The following is a 17,346-nucleotide window of genomic DNA, read 5'->3' as shown; positions in this document are numbered from 1 at the left end:
CATGTGGAATGCTCTCAGCAGGCTGGGGTTATATTCATTTGTAGTTAGGCATTTGTTTTTAAAGTTGATTTTTTTCCAAATGATAAGCTCCTACTTATCATTATGGTATATTAAAGGATTTAGCTTTAGTTCGCATAGTAAAATAAGTCATTGGTGAGAGAGATCATGCCCTGTACTATTTGGCTCTGGCATTTGAGTTGCAGAGTGAAACTCGCATTTGTGTCTCAAGGCCCAACAGACTATCCCAGCCTGCAAAGCTATTATCTTTTTCCTTCAAAGGCCCAGTTTACATTCGTGGCAGCAGGAGTGCTTGAATTTGGTAGTTACGTGATGAACGGAGGCTTGTAGGCGCAGAAACCTGGCTTGCCTGGCACTATTTTTCTGATTTCTTCCGATCATGTTTTAGTGTCCCTCAAAGATGAGCACTGCAGGAGGGGGCTCAGCTGCCTCACAGGCTTAATGCAGCTCTAGACACTGACCATGAATAGATAAGCCCCTCCTGTTCACCACAAGGATTAACATGATTATCACTCACCACTGGGGTGAGCATCTTTCTGTTGAAGACATAGCCCCGCCCCATCCTAGGACACAGTCCACCCTCGATGAGAAGTGACCATGGGTTCCCCAAGGTCCTGTGTGTAATGGGCCATGTGTAAAGCAGGGAGAGGACAGCCATGTTCCCCTGCCCAGGGTGGTAGAGGGGCAAATCCCCTGGAGCCCCTTCTCTAGGAGATCCCCGCTCAGGATTCGCTGTTGGGTGACAGTTGCCTATGATATGCTAACCATTATCCGTAAATGAGAAATTTAGAGTCAGAAGGATTTGTGAAATCCTGTCTGTCTGGATCCTTCATTTTGCATGTGAGCAAACCATGGCAGTGGGAACTCGTGTCAACTAAGCAGGGCTGAACATGGGAGGCCTGTTTGAGAGGCACCTGCCACTTACAATGCTGTCGAGCTGGGAGCTTTAGTGGAAGGCGGGCAAGGAGGAGGGAGGAATCAGACAGGCAGAGGCCAGGTCCCACCCTGGAAGCTTTGCTAGGGAATTTGAAAGTAACAGGAGGCCCTGAAGGATTTCCTTTTGCTTTTTTAAAAATATTTTTTATTGGTTTCAGAGAGGAAGGGAGAGAGAGGAACATCAATGATGAGAGAGATGGCTGCCTCCTGCACGCCCCACACTTGCGATCAAGCCCACAACCTGGGCATGTGCCCTGACTGAGAATCCAACCCCGACCTCCTGGTTTATAGGCCCATGCTCAACCACTAAGCCATGCCTGCCAGGCAGACTTCTTTCTTTACTAAAAAATAAATAAAAATGTAAAAATATTGGATAATCCAGAGACACAAACGTCACACACACCCTCACCCCTCACCCACAGTGGGGGAGATTCAGTTATAAAATCCCTCTGGCAGCTGATAAATAAGGCAATACCTGACCTCTGGTGAGGCAGGTGTTCTAGCAAATCTAGAGGTAAGTACAGATGTGAAGAGACTATGGAAGAGAACGTTCCAGCAGTTCAGTCTGCAGGGGGTAAGGGTGGTTAAGGGGAGAGCTCACAGAAAGCCTCAGAGGGGGGACTTGTGTTTCCAAGTGGTGGAGGGAGCCCATTCCGAGCTGGGGCAGCTGCAGGACCAAGCGGGGCGGGTGGGTTAACATCTCGCTCAGTGTATGATGGGAGGTGGGAAGGCTCTGGAGTGCTCGCTACTGATTTTGGATGACATCTGCTGCGGAATGAAATCATTGCCGGGGGCGGGGGGGAAGGTGGCGGGGAATTGAACTGGATTTGGAAGTTCCACCTCTGAACAGGGGCGAGGTGCAGTCCAGCGTCAGCCAGCAGGAGGGGCCCTGCTCCCATCTATGGAGTCGCTATGGTAACGGCGTGAAGCCTGGGGCGGGGCTGTGAGGGGAGAGATGAAGGGCACAGAAGAGAAGGTCGCTCCCTGTGCGCACCCGCCCGCCCTTTCTGTGCATTATCCCCTGCTTGTCCGCAGGGCCCTGATGGGGGGGGGGGGTCTCCCATTTCACACCTGCGGAACCTGAGGCTCAGAGAGCGCGCCGCGACCCAGGTCGCAGCCGGCAAGCGTGAAGCAGGGTCCCAGCGCGGCTGGCGCTCGGGCGGTGAACAGCGCGGGAGCTCCTGGCTCGGGTCTGTGAGAAACTGCATTTTGTCTCTTTCTGATTTCCCCTCTACTTCCTACTCCTTCTGTCTTATCTCTGGTTACAAACAAACAAAAACCATCTGTTGACTCCACTTCCCCATCGGCGACCTCAGCTTCCCCGCCTTTCTCTGCGGCACCTCGCCGTCTCCAGCGCCTCCTCCACTCACTCTGAAACCCACCCCAGCCTGCCGACACTCCGTTCAAACTGTGCCCTCCCCAGTGGGGGGCGTGCAGATCAATGGTTCTCTCATCATTCACGTTTCTCTCTCCCCCCTCTCCCCTCCTCTCTGAAATCAATGAAAATATATATAAAAAAACAACACAAAACACATGCCTGCTAATGACCCCAGCCAGTCCTAGCCACTGCTCTGACCAGAATACTCCAGAGGCCCCTCATTTTCTCCAGAGTAAGAGCAGTTTACGTCGTACCTGCACCCCTCCCTCGCTCCCCGCCTCCCTCTCTCCCCTCACTCAGCTCCTGCAGCGCCCCCAGGTCTGCTTGGTCCTCCAGCCCTCAAGGCACACTCCCACCCTGTCCCTGGGCTCGGCTTCCGCCCCCAGATGTCAGCGTGGCTCCTTCCCTCACAGCCTTCAAGTGGGAAAGAGAAAAGCCTCCCTGGCAGAGTCCGGGGAGAAGGAAGAATGCCGGGGTCCAACCCCAGCGGGTCCAGGGGTTCCCAAAGGCGTAGACGGAGTCGGCGAAGAAGGAATGACACGGAGACAGCGTTCAGTTGATCAGCAGCCTAGCCAGGATCTCCAGCCAAGATCTGGTCTGGATCTCCAGAGAGGTTCTGCTTCAGATCTCCAGCCAGGTTCAGTCACCAGGTTCTAGTCAGGTTCTCTTGCCATGTTCTATAGTCAGGTTCAGTCCAGGATCTATTGCCATGTTCTCTCCAGCGAAGTTCTTCTGTCTCCAGGCTCCGTGTAGGTTCTGTCTTCTGAATTCTGTCTGTTGTTGTCTTGTTGCATCTGTATTTATACCAGTTGATTCCAATCCTATCAATCTCTATTCCAAAGGTTAGGGCATTTCTTATCTCCATTCCAGGGAGTAAAGATTATGTAGCTTAAGCATGATTGTTCATAGTTAAAGTGATTTACTACCTGCCTGGCACTTAGTTAAGAGGTTTTATTCCCTCCCTAACTTCAGGGGAAAATCCCTACCTGGGGAAACAACCTTTCTCAGAGGTGACCTTGGTTAAAACACAGCGCCAAGAAGGTGAGCAAACATTTTAAGAAAAGTATGCCATATATGCCAGGTCCCTTGAAACAGCAAGCATGGACCGGCTCCCGGCAGAAGAAGACGCCCCCGGGGTCCCTGGCCGGGGCTGTTGGTGTTCAGAGGGGCCGTTCCCTGCAGAGGGGGAGCGGGAGGGGAGGTCGCTGGGAGGGGCTGAGTGTGAGGCACCCCATGCTGTGAGCCGTGGGGGCGGTGCCAGCGGGCAGCTGTATGCAGCACCCCTGCAGCTCACGGTTCGCCTGCAGACGCGGGCTTGGAAGGTGGACCTGCAGTGCTACCGAAGCCTTGGCCGAGAGGGGGCGCCTGAAGACTTCTACCTGAGGGCTGGCCTTGCCCCCCGGAGCCCCCAGGGGCTCCAATCACACGCTGGGACAGAGATCTCCTTTCTCTCCTAATAAGTCACTGCCCCGGCTTCTTGAGAGAGCAGAGGGGAGGCTGTGCGGGCACCCAGCCAGCCAGCTGCAGCTCTGGAGGTGGAGGGGCAGCCTGGCCCTGGGTCTCGGGCCCATTATTCTGGGAACGCTCAGAACCGGGGCTGACGTGGGTGGTCACCATAGGAAGCCCAGGCACTCTGTTACCATCAGCAGGACACAGCAGGGCCTCGGGACAAGCCTGGCACTGGCTGGCACACTGCCTCCTTGTCCCAGTGGTCCCAACCACCCGCCCCCCAAGACTGACCAGAGCTGAGGCCGCCCTGCCCCAGATGGGCACCTGAACCCAGACTCCATGGCTCCATCCCTCACTTTCCATTCTGCCTCCTAAATGCCTCTCCATGTGCCCACCACTCCAGGCTGGGCTTCCCTGCTGTCCCCCCCGAGCATAGCCCCGGCCTCATAAGCGCCCCTCCCTGCCTTCCAAGTCCTCTGCCACGCCTGCAGCGGAGTCCTGCCAAAAATGGATTTCACGCTACGTCAACCAGGGCTCATCCCAAAGCCTTTGGGTCAAAGGCCGAGCTTCCTGGGGCTCGGGGCCAGCTCTCAGTCCCTGCTGGGGCCTCCAGCGTGGCTCCCACTTGAAACTTCTTTTAGTTCCTCAATGTGTGTTCTCCCTGCTGCCCTCCCCCTTGTTTCCAGCTCACTCTCGGTTAGCTCATCACTACCTCTGGGCGGCCTTCCCTGGCGTCCGGGATGCAGAAGGAGGGTCTGGTTGAGTAACCCTCATCCACTGGGTTTTCCCCGCCGGAGTGCCGGCGGGCAGGCTGCTATGCTGACCATGGGTCCTAGCCACCCCACAGTGGGCCAGAATATGGACGGCCTTGAACTGCAATGCGTCATGTAGCTCTTTGACTCGCCTCCCCCCGTCCCCCAACCTCCCCACTCCCTTCCCCAATGGGTGACAGGGCTGTGTCCTTCCCAGCTGGAAGGAAGGAGACGCCTGAGTCCAGAGGCTGTGTCTCGAACCCAGTGACACCACCAAACCAAAGTCACGTTTCTACAAGACTCCCAAGCCCTTAGGGGAAGTAGGAGACAGGGAGTTCCTGTGCGGAAGGCAGAGAGGCCACTGAGAAAGGGAACTTGCCCCGGGGCTTCCTGGTGGGGCAGCGCAGAGGGGTGGTTTGAACCTGGGGCCCTGCCTGATTCAGCCTCTTCCTGGCTGCTGGACTTGGGTGCACTGCCTTTTCCAGGTGGCAGTGTCCCCATCTGTAAAGTGGAAAAAACGAGATAACCTGCATCACAGGGTGTTCATGAAACAAGCACAGTACCTGGTGAGCCAAGTTCCCCTCTCAGGCCCCCAGGTCTTCCCATCTCCTCCCCACGTGTGAGAATTCAAGTCTGTGCAATGCCCAGGCCGGGGATGGATGAGACAGACCCAGCAGGGGGGACAGAGACATCAGGGCAGATGTGTTGTGGGACAGGGCCTTGGGGCTGGAGGAGGGCCCTTTGAGCTTGTCCTTCCATCCCTTTTCATTGCAGCTGGGGAAACTGAGGCTAAGAGGTGGTGGCACTGTTGCTGCTGCTCAAACATTGTTGGAGGCAGGTGTGGCACTGAAGCGTCTCTCCTGGACTCTCACGTTGAATGACAAGTGCCACATCCCAGAATCCTGCCATCATCATTCAACAAACTCCAGGCTCTGAGGAAATAAGTTCCTCATGGAGCATCTAGCCTACTGGGGAAGAGAAGTTAAGAAATCACAAATAAACGTAGCATCATAGTGTGAGGAGGGCTATAGAGAAGTGGTTCGTGGTCCATACAGTGTAAGGGTGTAATAAGGGACCATATTCTATCTGAAGGTGGGTGTGGTTCAGGGAAGTCTTCTTGAGGATGTGATGCTTACATGGATGAAAAAGTTACTGTGAGATTAAAATGTGTGTGTGTGTGTGTGTGTGTGTGTGTGTGTGAATTGGCCTCTGGACCCAGTTCTTGGCACAGAGCTTCTAAAACACTTGTAGCCCAGCCCAGCTGGCTTGGCTCAGAGGTTGAGTGTTAACCTATGAACCAGGAGGTCACGTTTCAATTCCCAGTCAGGGCACATGCCCGGGTAGCGAGCTCAATCCCTAGTGTGGAGCATGCAGGAGGCAGCTGATCAATGATTCTCTCTCAACATTGGTGTTTCTATCTCTCTCTCTCCCTCTCCCTTCCTCTCTGAAATCAATAAAAATGTATTTAAACAATCTACACTAATAAAAGAGAAACATGCAAATTGGTGTCACTCCACTACACCCACCAGCCAATCAGAGTGACTATGCAAATTAACCCAACAAAGATGATGGTTAATTTGCATACGCAGGCACGGAGCAAAGACTGAAGACTGAATACTGAAGACTGAAGAGGCTTGGCTTCTCCGCTGCGGCCAGACCAAAGGCCTGCGTCCCAGGTGCCAGAGGAAAACCGGTGCCAGCAGCCAGGGGAAGGAAGGCCTATTGCGTGAATCTTCATGCAACGGCTTCTAATAAATAAGTGAATAAAAACACTTGTAGCCCAGCCAGCGTGGCTCAGTGGTTGAGCATCGACCCATGAACCAGGAGGTCTCGGTTCCATTCTTAGTCAGGGCATATGCCCGGGTTGGGGGCTCAATCCCCAATGTGGGGTGTGCAGGAGGCAGCTGATCAGTGATTCTCTCTTATCATTGGTGTTTCTATCTCTCTTGCCCTCTCCCTTCCTCTCTAAAAAATAAATAAATAAAAAGTAAGACACTTGTAATTTTCTAAGTGATAAGAGCACTAGAAGCATCTTTTGTTCTATTGAGGTGACTCTGGGTGAGCTCCTGGATGGGGACTCAACAAGCCAAGATCAGAAGCTTGGAATCCTCAGCTCCCTACCCGCCCCTTCTCCCCACCCCCACTTCAACAGAGAGGGGAAAGGGACTGGAAACAGAGTTAATAATTGGCCATGCCTATGTGAGGAAGCCTCCCTAAAACCCCAATAGTCCAGGCTTCAGAGACCTTCAGGTGGGCAAACACACCCACATACTGGGAGGGTGACACACCCCAACTCCAGGGACAGAAGTTCCTACACTCAGGACCCTCTCAGACCTCACCTAGGGTCTCTTCCCCTGGGTGTTCATCTGTATCCTTTATCATGTTCTTTCACAGACTGGCAAATGTAAGAACGTATTTCCCTGAGTTCTATGAGCTGCTTTAGCAAATTAACTGAACCAAAGGAGGGCTCATTGAGGCCTGCGAATTGTAATAGGCGGTTGGTCAGAAGCACAGGTAATAACCTGGGTTTGCAACTGGCATCTGAAGTGTGTGTGTGTGTGTGTGTGTGTGTGTGTGTGTGTGTGTGTGTGTGAGAGAGAGAGAGAGAGAGAGAGAGAGAGAGAGAGAGAGAGAGAGGCAGTCTTGTGGGACTGAGCCCTTAACCTGTGGCATCTGATGCTGTCTGTAGGTAGACAGTGTCAGGATGGAGTAGAACTGTAGGACACCCACTCCGTGTTGCAGGGAGTTACTTGGTCTGAGGGGAAATTCTCTGTGAGGACAGGGTTCCCCCCACAGTTATCCAGGCAAGGAAGTGGGGTGCATTCCAGGCAGAGGGACTGGCATATGCAAAGGCCCTATGCTGAGAAGTACAATACAATTTAGAAAAATGCTCCAAATCTACCTTTTCAAGAAGGTGGAGTAGAGGCATCTTCTTCCCCATTTCTTTTTCTTGAAAATCACCTCCCCGCCTCCCCCCCCCCCCCCCCCCCCCCCGCCACACACACGTACAATGAGAATGAGAAACAGGAACTTCATCTTTTAGGAAGGTATTTTGTACCTCAAACTATGGCATGAAAAAAGCTCCAAATGTTCTAGATTCCAGTATGGCTAAATAATGGAAATATTCAATAATTGTATATTTTTGCTAGTTCTAGAACTTGGCCTCCTCTGGCCTGTTCTTTCTTATCTATACCAGTAATGGCGAACCTATGACATGCATGTGAGAGGTGACACATGAACTCATGTTTTTGGTTGATTTTTCTTTGTTAAATGGCATTTAAATATATAAAATAAATATCAAAAATATAAATCTTTGTTTTACTATGGTTGTAAATATCAAAAAATTTCTATATGTGACACAGCACCAGAGTTAAGTTAGGGTTTTTCAAAATGCTGACACGCCGAGCTCAAAAGATTCACCATCACTGATCTATACTAATAAAAGGGAAATATGCTAATTAGACCGGGAGATCTTCTGAACATCCTTCTGGACAAAGCCATGGTGGCAGGGCTGAGGCAGAAGCAGTTAGGGGCAATCAGGCAGGTAGGGGAGGGCAGTTGGGGTTGATCAGGCTGGCAGCAGAGTGGTTAGGGGTGATCAGGCAGGCAGGCAGGTGAGTGGTTAGGAGCCAGCAGTCCTGGATTGTGAGAGGGATGTCGGAGTGCCGGTTTAGGCCCTATCCCACAGGGATCCCAGATTGGAGAGGGTGCAGGCCGGGCTGAGGGATACCCCCACCCCGTGCACGAATTTCATGCACCAGACCACTAGTAGTGTTAATAAAATTCCAATGTCTGGCCCTAAGAATGAAAATCTTCTTGATTAGCCACTGCTATAAAAGTAAACCTCAGAGAGATGAAAAGTTGCCCTTTCTCCCCTGAAGCTGCAGAAACAAAAACACTTACTATGCTCCACCAGGAACATGAGGTCAAGAGTGAGATGTGATGGGTCCAAAGGAGACCTTTCCCGACAGGAGAGCCCTGCCCTGTCTTCCTGTGAGTGTGGGGGCTTGTGGGACTCGTCGTGAGGAAAGCGGTGCGGTAACTGTCAGTAGAAACCTGTCCGTGGGAGGGCTGTTTGCACAGAGAATGCTGACAGGCAGCCGGACTTCAGGTTACAGGACACTCTCCGGGAGGAGCTTTTAAATTCCAAACGCAAGTCCGGGTCAGCAATCGACTACCTTCATTGATAATCTGAGCCGTGATAATTTTGCCGCAATTGTCCTCTGTTATTTAGTTATAAGCTTTGTTCTTTGGAGGGGTGGGTTAAGCAGAAGACAATCGCGGCAACACCTTCTCCCCCACATCCTGTCTAATAAAGAGCTAATATGCTAATTAGGCCGAACAGCAGGACGACCGTCCGGATGACCTTCTGAACGAAGCCGGGCCTCTAGTGACATATAATATCCACAACATAAGAACAGGATGAGTAAAAGGAAGTTCAAAGACATTTAAAAATGGGAGCCCTACCTGGTTTGCTCAGTGGATAGAGCATCGGCCTGCAGACTGAAGGGTCCTGGATTCAATTCTAGCCAAGGGCTTGTACCTCGGTTGCAGGCTCTGGCCTGAGGCAACCAATCTCTGTGTCTCTCTCACATCGATCTTTCCCTCTCTCTGTCTTTCTCCCTTCCACGCTCTCTAAAAATCAGTGGAAAAATATTCTCAGGTGAGGATTAACAACAACAAAAATAAAAAATGGGAGAGCCCACCCTGCATGGCTCAGTGGCTGAGCGTAAACCTATGAACCAGGAGGTCATGGTTCTATTCCCAGCCAGGGCACATGCCCGGGTTGCGGGTTCGATCCCCAGTGTGGGGCGTGCAGGAGGCAGCCGATCAATGATTCTCTCTCATCATTGATGTTTCCTCTCCCTTCCTCTCTGAAATCAATACAAATATGCATATATATATATATATATATATATATATATATATACACACATACTTGGAAAATAAAATTGTTAATAATGGAATTAGTAAAACTGGTAGAATGCTTAGAAGATGAGGCTATGAAATCTCCTAGAAAGTAGAACAGAAGGACAGGGAGATGGAGTATTGGTCCAGAAAACACAACACACAACTAAAAGGAGTTCCTGAAAGAGAGAAAAACAAGGAAGTTTCCAGAACCGAGAGGCATGAGCCCCCAGATTTAAAAGCTCTACGAGTGTCCAGAATGGAAGGCCTGCAGAGAGCTGAGCGCGTGAAGTGAGCGCGCACGGGGACCGAGAGGAGGCCCCCAATGTTCACACACAAGGGGGCTGCAATAAGAACGACATGGGACTTCCCAGCAGCAAACGTCACTGCACAGACTTGCTGCCAAATCTGGGGGGACACTGTTTACAATCTGGGCCTCAATACCAGTCAGGTCATTGTTGACGAAAGACCACTCCTGTGCAGTGGATATGAGAAACAGCCTGAGATCACTTTTTTAAAGGTTGTGATCCAATACACATAATGTAGCGTTTCCCGTCTTCCCATTTTAAGTGTGCAGTTCAGCCGTGTTAAGTACGTTCACACTGTTGTGCTGCAGAACGTCTCATCTCGCACGCCTCAGACGCAGTCCCCGCCAGGCAGCTCCCCGTGCCCCCGGCTCCCGGCTCCTGCAGCCATCCTCCTGCGGTCCGTGTCTGTGACAGTGACACCGAGGTGCTCACACAGGTGGGGTCACACAGAACTTGTCATTCAGCTTATTTGAATGAGCATAGTGTCCGCAAGTTTCGTCCACGTGGCAGCGGGGGTATGGATTTCCTTCCTTTTTTTTTGTTTAATATATTTTATTGATTTTTTACAGAGAGGAAGGGAGAGGGATAGAGAGTTAGAAACATCGATGAGAGAGAAACATCGTTCAGCTGCCTCCTGCACACTCCCTACTGGGGATGTGCCCGCAACCACGGTACATGCCCCTGACCGGAATCGAACCTGGGACCCTTGAGTCTGCAGGCCGAAGGTCTATCCACTGAGCCAAACCAGTCAGGGCCAGATTTTCTTCCTCTTTAAGGCTGAATTCTGTTTCATTGTGTGAATACGTCACATTCTGTTTATCTGTCCACCTGCTGGTGGATACTGGTTCCTCCCCCCTCTTGGGTACTGTAAGTAACGCTGCTACGAACATGGCTGCACAGATACTTCTTTGAGGTCATGCCTTCAATTCTTCTGAATATATATCTAGAAGTGGGATTGCTGGGTCATATGGTAACACCACTTTTCATATTTTCAGAAAGAGAGAACTTTTCATTAAACCTCTGCTGAAAGGCCGTAGCCACTCCCCCAAACCCAGAAGCTACACAGAGGTTCTGTAGTGTTTGGAGCTCAAAGACCGATGCCACCATCTCCCCCTCCCAGCCTGGGCCCACTTCCTCCTCTCTGCTCCGGCCGTGCGGCCAGGTGGGCGCTGCAGTCGCTTCTCTCACAGTTTTGGCTTCCACCCAGTCCCAGCTAGGAAGCTCGGGGGTGAAAATTCTCACTGGGCTCAAAACCACTTCCTCAGGCCCAAGGTCAAAGGTTTCACTCTCTGTTCTGGCTCTGCTCCTCCCCAGCCTCACCCTGGGGACCTGGCCTGGTCCCAGGCCTGAGCAGATCCTGGCCAACACTCCCCAGGGGCCACCCTGACGGATCTTGACAAGGTGTCTGGGGACCCCCCTCCTTCCTGACAGCATCCCCTGTGCCTTCCCAGAGGCCCTGGGTCCCCGCCCTGGTTTTCTCTATCCTCTCCTTCCTCTTTTCCTCCCTTCCCCTCCTTCCCTTCTCCTCTCTGCTCCTCATCCCCCCTCCTCCCCTCACCCTCTGCCCCACCTTCTCATCTTCCTCCTGACCCAGAGGCCCCTTGTCGGCTCCCTGCTTCGCCAGGTCAAGAAAGCAAGGAGGCTTGCCGCGCCCTCCCCCTCACACCCGAACAGGCCTGTCCTTCCCAGCTTCACAACCAGAGGCGCTGGCCTCCTCCAGAAGTGACTCTCCTCACCAGGGAAGCCTGCGAGGGGAGGGAGCAGCCCTCCAGACTCCACGTGGTCTCGGGGATCCCCGGCAGGGAGCTGCTCCTAAGACCTTTAGACTCAGAAAATCTAGAAAAGACAGCAGATCGCCTTTCAGGCCCCCGTGGTGCCAGGGCCGAGGGCCTCATCCTGCGAGTTTTCTGCACTTTCTCCCCAGGAGGCTCTGGCACGAGGTGGGGCCTTGCTCTCCCAGGGAGAAGGCAACTCTGGAGAGAGGGAGGGACCACCGCTTTGGGCGCAGGTGGGCGTGTGTCTGGCGGGCGCCCTCTCGCCCAGCCGTGTCCACGCATGACAGACGGCCTGGGGACTTGTGAAAGGACACATGTCCAAGGCCACTTAGGGCTGTGCTGAGAGGAAGGAGCCCCCAGGGCCCATGGAAGCCCCCAGGCTGTGCGGCCAGGCGGCCGGAGGGGCCGGGCAAGCAGAGGCCTGGCCCATCTCACTCCGCTAGGAGCGGAGGCCTCAGTCCTGACCTGACGGCGGCCTGCTGTCCACTGCGCGGTGCCAAGTTGGTGGCATTGGCGTGAACAGCAGGTCACTGCGCCCACCACCCCGTCATGTCCACGGGGGTCCCTTCCCCTCCTGGACACTCAGGCAGGACCCCCCCACCCCTGGTGTGTTGCTGGGAAACGCTGGGCCACGTGATGTCACATGCAAGCGTGGAGGGTGCCACGGCAGCAGGCAGGGGCCCACGCTCGTCCCCCGTCCCCCGTCCGCCTGAGTCACCTGCTGCTGGACCAGCGGCTGCCAGAGCCGTTCTCCTTCGGATGCTGACAAGCCTGGAGGGTGCGAGGACGACTCTGGCTGGGGCTGGGGCTGGGGCAGGCCTCCTCCTCAGGGCCCCTTCCCACCCACTTCCCCCACCTCCGTGTGCACCTTCCCGCTCAGTTCTGTTTTTTTGCTTTTACGATATCGCTGTCATGCATCTTGTATGTAGTGGGCATGTCGAAACAAGACAGTCGTCAATGGTCCAGCCTTCCGAATGGATAGTTCCTCCTCCAGAGTGAGGCTGAGGTCTGGGGAGGAGACATGAGTGAGAGGCGGGCGGAGGGGAGTGAGGACCGAGGGAGTCAGGGGAGCTCCCAGGCACAGCTGCAAGTTGGGAGTCTCTCCATGAGACGATGTGGGGAAACTCTCCCCGCCAGGTTTTTTAGGTGAAAAAAAAAACACAAAACAGCAGCTCAGACAGTATTGAACTTTCCAACGTCTCCCTCCAAGACAGGTCAATACAGCAGGAACCATCTAGATCTTTCCGGGAAGTGGCGGTGGAGCCTGGCATTCCCCCTGTTTGGCCCCAGGAGGATCTGCCGCTGCTGCACCTGCTGCTGCGGCTCCATTTGCAACATCTGCGTCTCAAAGGCCACAAGAAGAACCAGGATCCTGAAGGAAGTTGTCCCAATGCCCAAGGCTGCCCTGGAAAACTGGACATTTTTTGAGGGAGGGAGGGAGGGAGAGAGAGAGAGAGAGAGAGAGAGAGAGAGAGAGAGAGTGATCAAAAGTGGCTCCAGGCAGACCGGATCCTCTGGAAACATGTCCTCAGACCCAGAGTCCCTCCGGCAGGGTCTCATCTGGCTGTGTCTCCTCTCCCAGCTCCTCCTCAGGCTCCGCATTGCCTTCCGGAAGCAATTTGTCAGGGGCGGGGAGGACTGGAGGGGCCCTGGATGCAGGGGGGAAGGGGGAGCCCCCCCCCCTCAGCCCGTAAGGAGCCGGGAGCCCCAGACCAGGCTCCCAGGGTGCGTAAGTGGAAAGGGCTTTCCAGTTCCCCATTTGCATGTTGCGCAACAGCAAGGAAGACGTTTCCCACTCAGAATCATATTTGCCTAAACTAGAGGCACACGAGACCTGAATCCCCAGAAATGTCAGAGGCTCGGAAGCCCAGAATGACAATGAGGTTGAGCACGTGGCGTGTGCCCACATGCCCGGTGACACTGTCATTTTCTCTGACAGCCCAGCTCCGGGCAGTCCCCATGCACAGAGGGGACCTGAGGCCCAGAGAGGTGAAGGAACTGATGGAGGTCACACAGCTGCCCAAGGAGTGGAGGAGCCAGGATTTGAGCCCAGCTCTCTTTCTACAGCCTGTCTTTATATTCTTTTTTCTGTATTTTTTCTTTTATTTATTCTTAAGAACATTTTTATTGTGAAGTATTACACATATATAAACATTCATAAAACAAACACACAGTTTAACTAATGGTTACAGACCTAGAGGCCCAGTGCGCAATATCACCCAAAACCAGGACCCACCACTCCGGTGGGACCCAGACTGACTGCCGCAGCGCCGGGCAGGACGTGGGACCCGGGACCCAGAGTCAAGTCCCCACCCACCCACGTGCGCCTCACCGTGCACACAGCCTCCTGGTGACCAGTCTTTGGTCGTTCCGCCATTACAGCATCATGACCGCAGGCCTTTTATGATATAAACTCGTGGCCCAATGCATGAAATTTGTGCACATTGAAAGGGAATTAATTAGAGGAAATATATATATATATTTTTAATATATTTTATTGATTTTTTTAGAGAGAGGAAGGGAGAGGGATAGAGAGTTAGAAACATCAATGAGAGAGAAACATCGATCAGTTGCCTCCTGCACACTCCCTACTGGGGATGTGCCCGCAACCAAGGTACATGCCCTTGACCGGAATCGAACCTGGGACCCTTGAGTCCGCAGGCTGATGCTCTCTCCACTGAGCCAAACCAGTTAGGGCGGAAATATTTTAATATTGCTATTTGCCCTTTCTCTATAATAGAGGTGTCAGAGATGAAAGAAAATTAGTAAAATGTATATGAAAATCTTCCTCCTGTCAGAGTCTGGGGCACACCGTGGGACCCAGAGTCAAGTCCCTGCCCACCCACATGCACCTCAAAATCATGTGAGACCCAGACTTGGCTGGCCCCACCCCCATTGGGTGAGATCCAGAGCTGGCTGGCCCCACCCACATTGGGTGAGATCTAGAGCCGGCTGGCCCCATCCCCGTCAAGCCCCACTGGATGGGGGGTGCAACCTCAGATCCCCTGGCCCGGTGCCGGGGCAGGGGGTGCAGTCTGAGGTTCCCCAGCCTGGCACTGGGGTGGGGGGCATAGCCTCAGGCCCCCCTTCAAGCCCTGCTGGGTGGCAGGTGCAGCCGGAGGTCCCCCATCAAGCCCCACCAGGCGGGGGCGTGCAGCCTCAGGTCCCCCACCCCTGCCTGGCACCACACAGCCTCAAGTCCCTTCTGATCACTCGTTATGGCTCATTGTGGGAACCCCACCTCTGCTGTGGGCGCAGCCATCTTGTGATGGTGTGATGGAGTGAGGGTCAATTTGCATATGACCTCTTTACAATATAGGATGAGCATCAAGTCAAAAAATAAAACATTGCTAGTTCTCCATATATCCTCAACTGGCCTCTTCCCAATCCAAAACCACTCCCTACCCGTCACCAAGGTAACTACTGTCTTGATTCTTAGAACAATGACTTCTTTACTTTTCTTTATAGAGTCATCACCTAACTGCATTTCTAAACTCTGAACTTCAATTTGCCTGCTTTGAAACATTATAAATATAAAATCATAGAGCAGATATTCTTTTCTATCTGGCTCTATCTGGGCTTTTTTAATCAATATTTTGTTCGTGATATTTACCTATGCTGCAAAAAGCTTCAGTTGGTTCATTTTTATCCTATATAATAAAGAGGTAATATGCAAATTAATCCTCACGCCCTCACAAGATGGCTGCCTACGGCCAGGCCGGCAGGGAGGTTAGTGAGGGACGACCAAATGACTGAACAAGCAGGCTTGTGTGGGGCGACCAGGCCAGCAGGGGGGCTGGTGAGGGACGACCAAACGACTGAACAGCAGGCTGCGTGGGGTGACTAGGCCGTTGGGGGAGGGGTTGCAGTTGGGGGCAACCAGGCCGGCGGGGGGGGGGGGCGGGGGGCAGTAAGAGGCAACCAGGCTGGCGGGGGGGCAGTTAGGGGTAACCAGGCTGGCGGGGGGTGCAGTTGGAGGTGACCAGGTCAGCAGAGGGGGGGCAGTTGGGAGCGATTAGGCTGGTGGAGTGGCAGTTGGGGGCGATTAGGCTGGCAGGGGGGGAAGTTGGGGGCAACCTGGCCAGCAGCAGGGGGCAGTTAGGGGCGACCATGCTGTCAGGGGGGACAGGTAGGGGTGATCAGGCCGGTTGGGGGGGGAGTTAAGGGTGACCAGGCAGGCAGGCAGGTGAGTGATTAGGAGGCAGCAGTCCAGGATTGTGAGAGGGACATCTCCTGAGGGGTCCCGATTGGAGAGGGTGCAGGCTGGGCTAAGGGGCCCCCCGTCCCCATGCACGAATTTTATGCATGGGCCTCTAGTTGGTATATAATTGTCTTGTTATTCCTCATCCTTCATTGCAATTCTAGACAACGCTGGGCTGAGCAGAAGTCTGCCAGTTACATGGTCTGCTGACGCACGCATGGAAGAGGGAAGAATTGCCACATTCTGTGGCCTGCAGGGAAAGCTCAGCAGCGCTGGGCTAACATCCTAGCCTCTCGCTCTGGCCTGTGTTGCTCAGTGGTTAGAATTTGGCCCATGCACAGAAGGGTCATGGGTTTGATTCCTGGTCTGGGGCACATACCTCGGTTTGAGGTTTGATCCACAGCCCCCAACTGGGCCACATGCAGGAGGCAACCAATCCATGTATCTCTCTCACATCGATGTTTTTTTTTCTTTCTCTCTTTCTCTCTCTTCCTCCCTCCCTTCTGCTCTCTCTAAAAATCAATGGGAAAAAATACCCTTGGGTGAGGATTACCAACAACAACAATAACCAATCCTAGCATCTCCATTTCTCACTGCATGATCGTAGACGAGTCCCTTCACTCTTCTGAGCCTGTTTCCTCACCTATAAAGGGGGGATGATCGCGTTGGTTTACCTGACTGTAGGGAGATTAAGTGGGCAATGGCTGTACGGGGCCTGCTTGGAGCAGGTGCTCAGAGAGTCACATCTGCTGATGTTTCTGGAAACATTTAGAAATGCCCCCGGCACATCTCTGCGTAGCAGACCCTCCTCTTGAGCCCTTGCAGGCCTCTGTTTACCTCAGCTCCTTTATTTTATCGTGTCCACTGGAGGCTCGGTACCCCTTCAGCTCCACTTAAATATGCCCTTTGAGCCCTGCTGCTTTGACTCAGTGGACAGAGAGCATAGGCCCATGGACTGAAGGGTTCAGGGTTCAATCCTGGTTAAGGGCATGTACCTTGGTTGCAGGCTCATCCCTGGTGTCTCTCCAACCTCTCTCTCTCTCTTTCTCTCTCTCTCTCTCTTTCTCTCTCTTCCCACCATCCCCTTGCTCTCTTTCAAAATCAATTTAAAAAAATATAGGTGGCCCTAACTGGTTTGGCTCAGTGGATAGAGCGTTGGCCTGCAGACTGAAGGGTCCCAGGTTTGATTCTGGTCAAGGGCATGTACCTTGGTTGCAGGCACATCCTCAGTTGGGGGTGTACAGGAGGCAGCTGATCGATGATTCTCTCTCATCGATGTTTCTAACTCTCTATCCTTCTCCCTTCCTCTCTGTAAAAAAAAAAAAAAATCAATAAAATATATTTTAAAAAATATAGGTGAATCCACATTGGCATAAAATCTTCCTTACAATGGAATTCCAAGTAATTTATTTTTTTAATTAAATCTTTATTGTTCAGATTATTACAGTTGTTCCTCTTTTTCCCCCCCCATAGCTCCCCTCCACCCGGTTCCCATCCTACCCTCCGCCCTCACCCCCCCCCCAACTGTCCTCATCCATAGAGAGCAAGGGGGTGGTGGGAAGAGAGAGAGAGAGAGAGAGAGAGAGAGAGAGAGAGAGAGAGAGAGAGACATCGATGTGGG

Source organism: Myotis daubentonii, chromosome 3 (assembly GCF_963259705.1).
Source record: "Myotis daubentonii chromosome 3, mMyoDau2.1, whole genome shotgun sequence".
NCBI classification, from domain to species: Eukaryota; Metazoa; Chordata; class Mammalia; order Chiroptera; family Vespertilionidae; genus Myotis; species Myotis daubentonii.
This window is presented reverse-complemented; position numbering follows the sequence as displayed.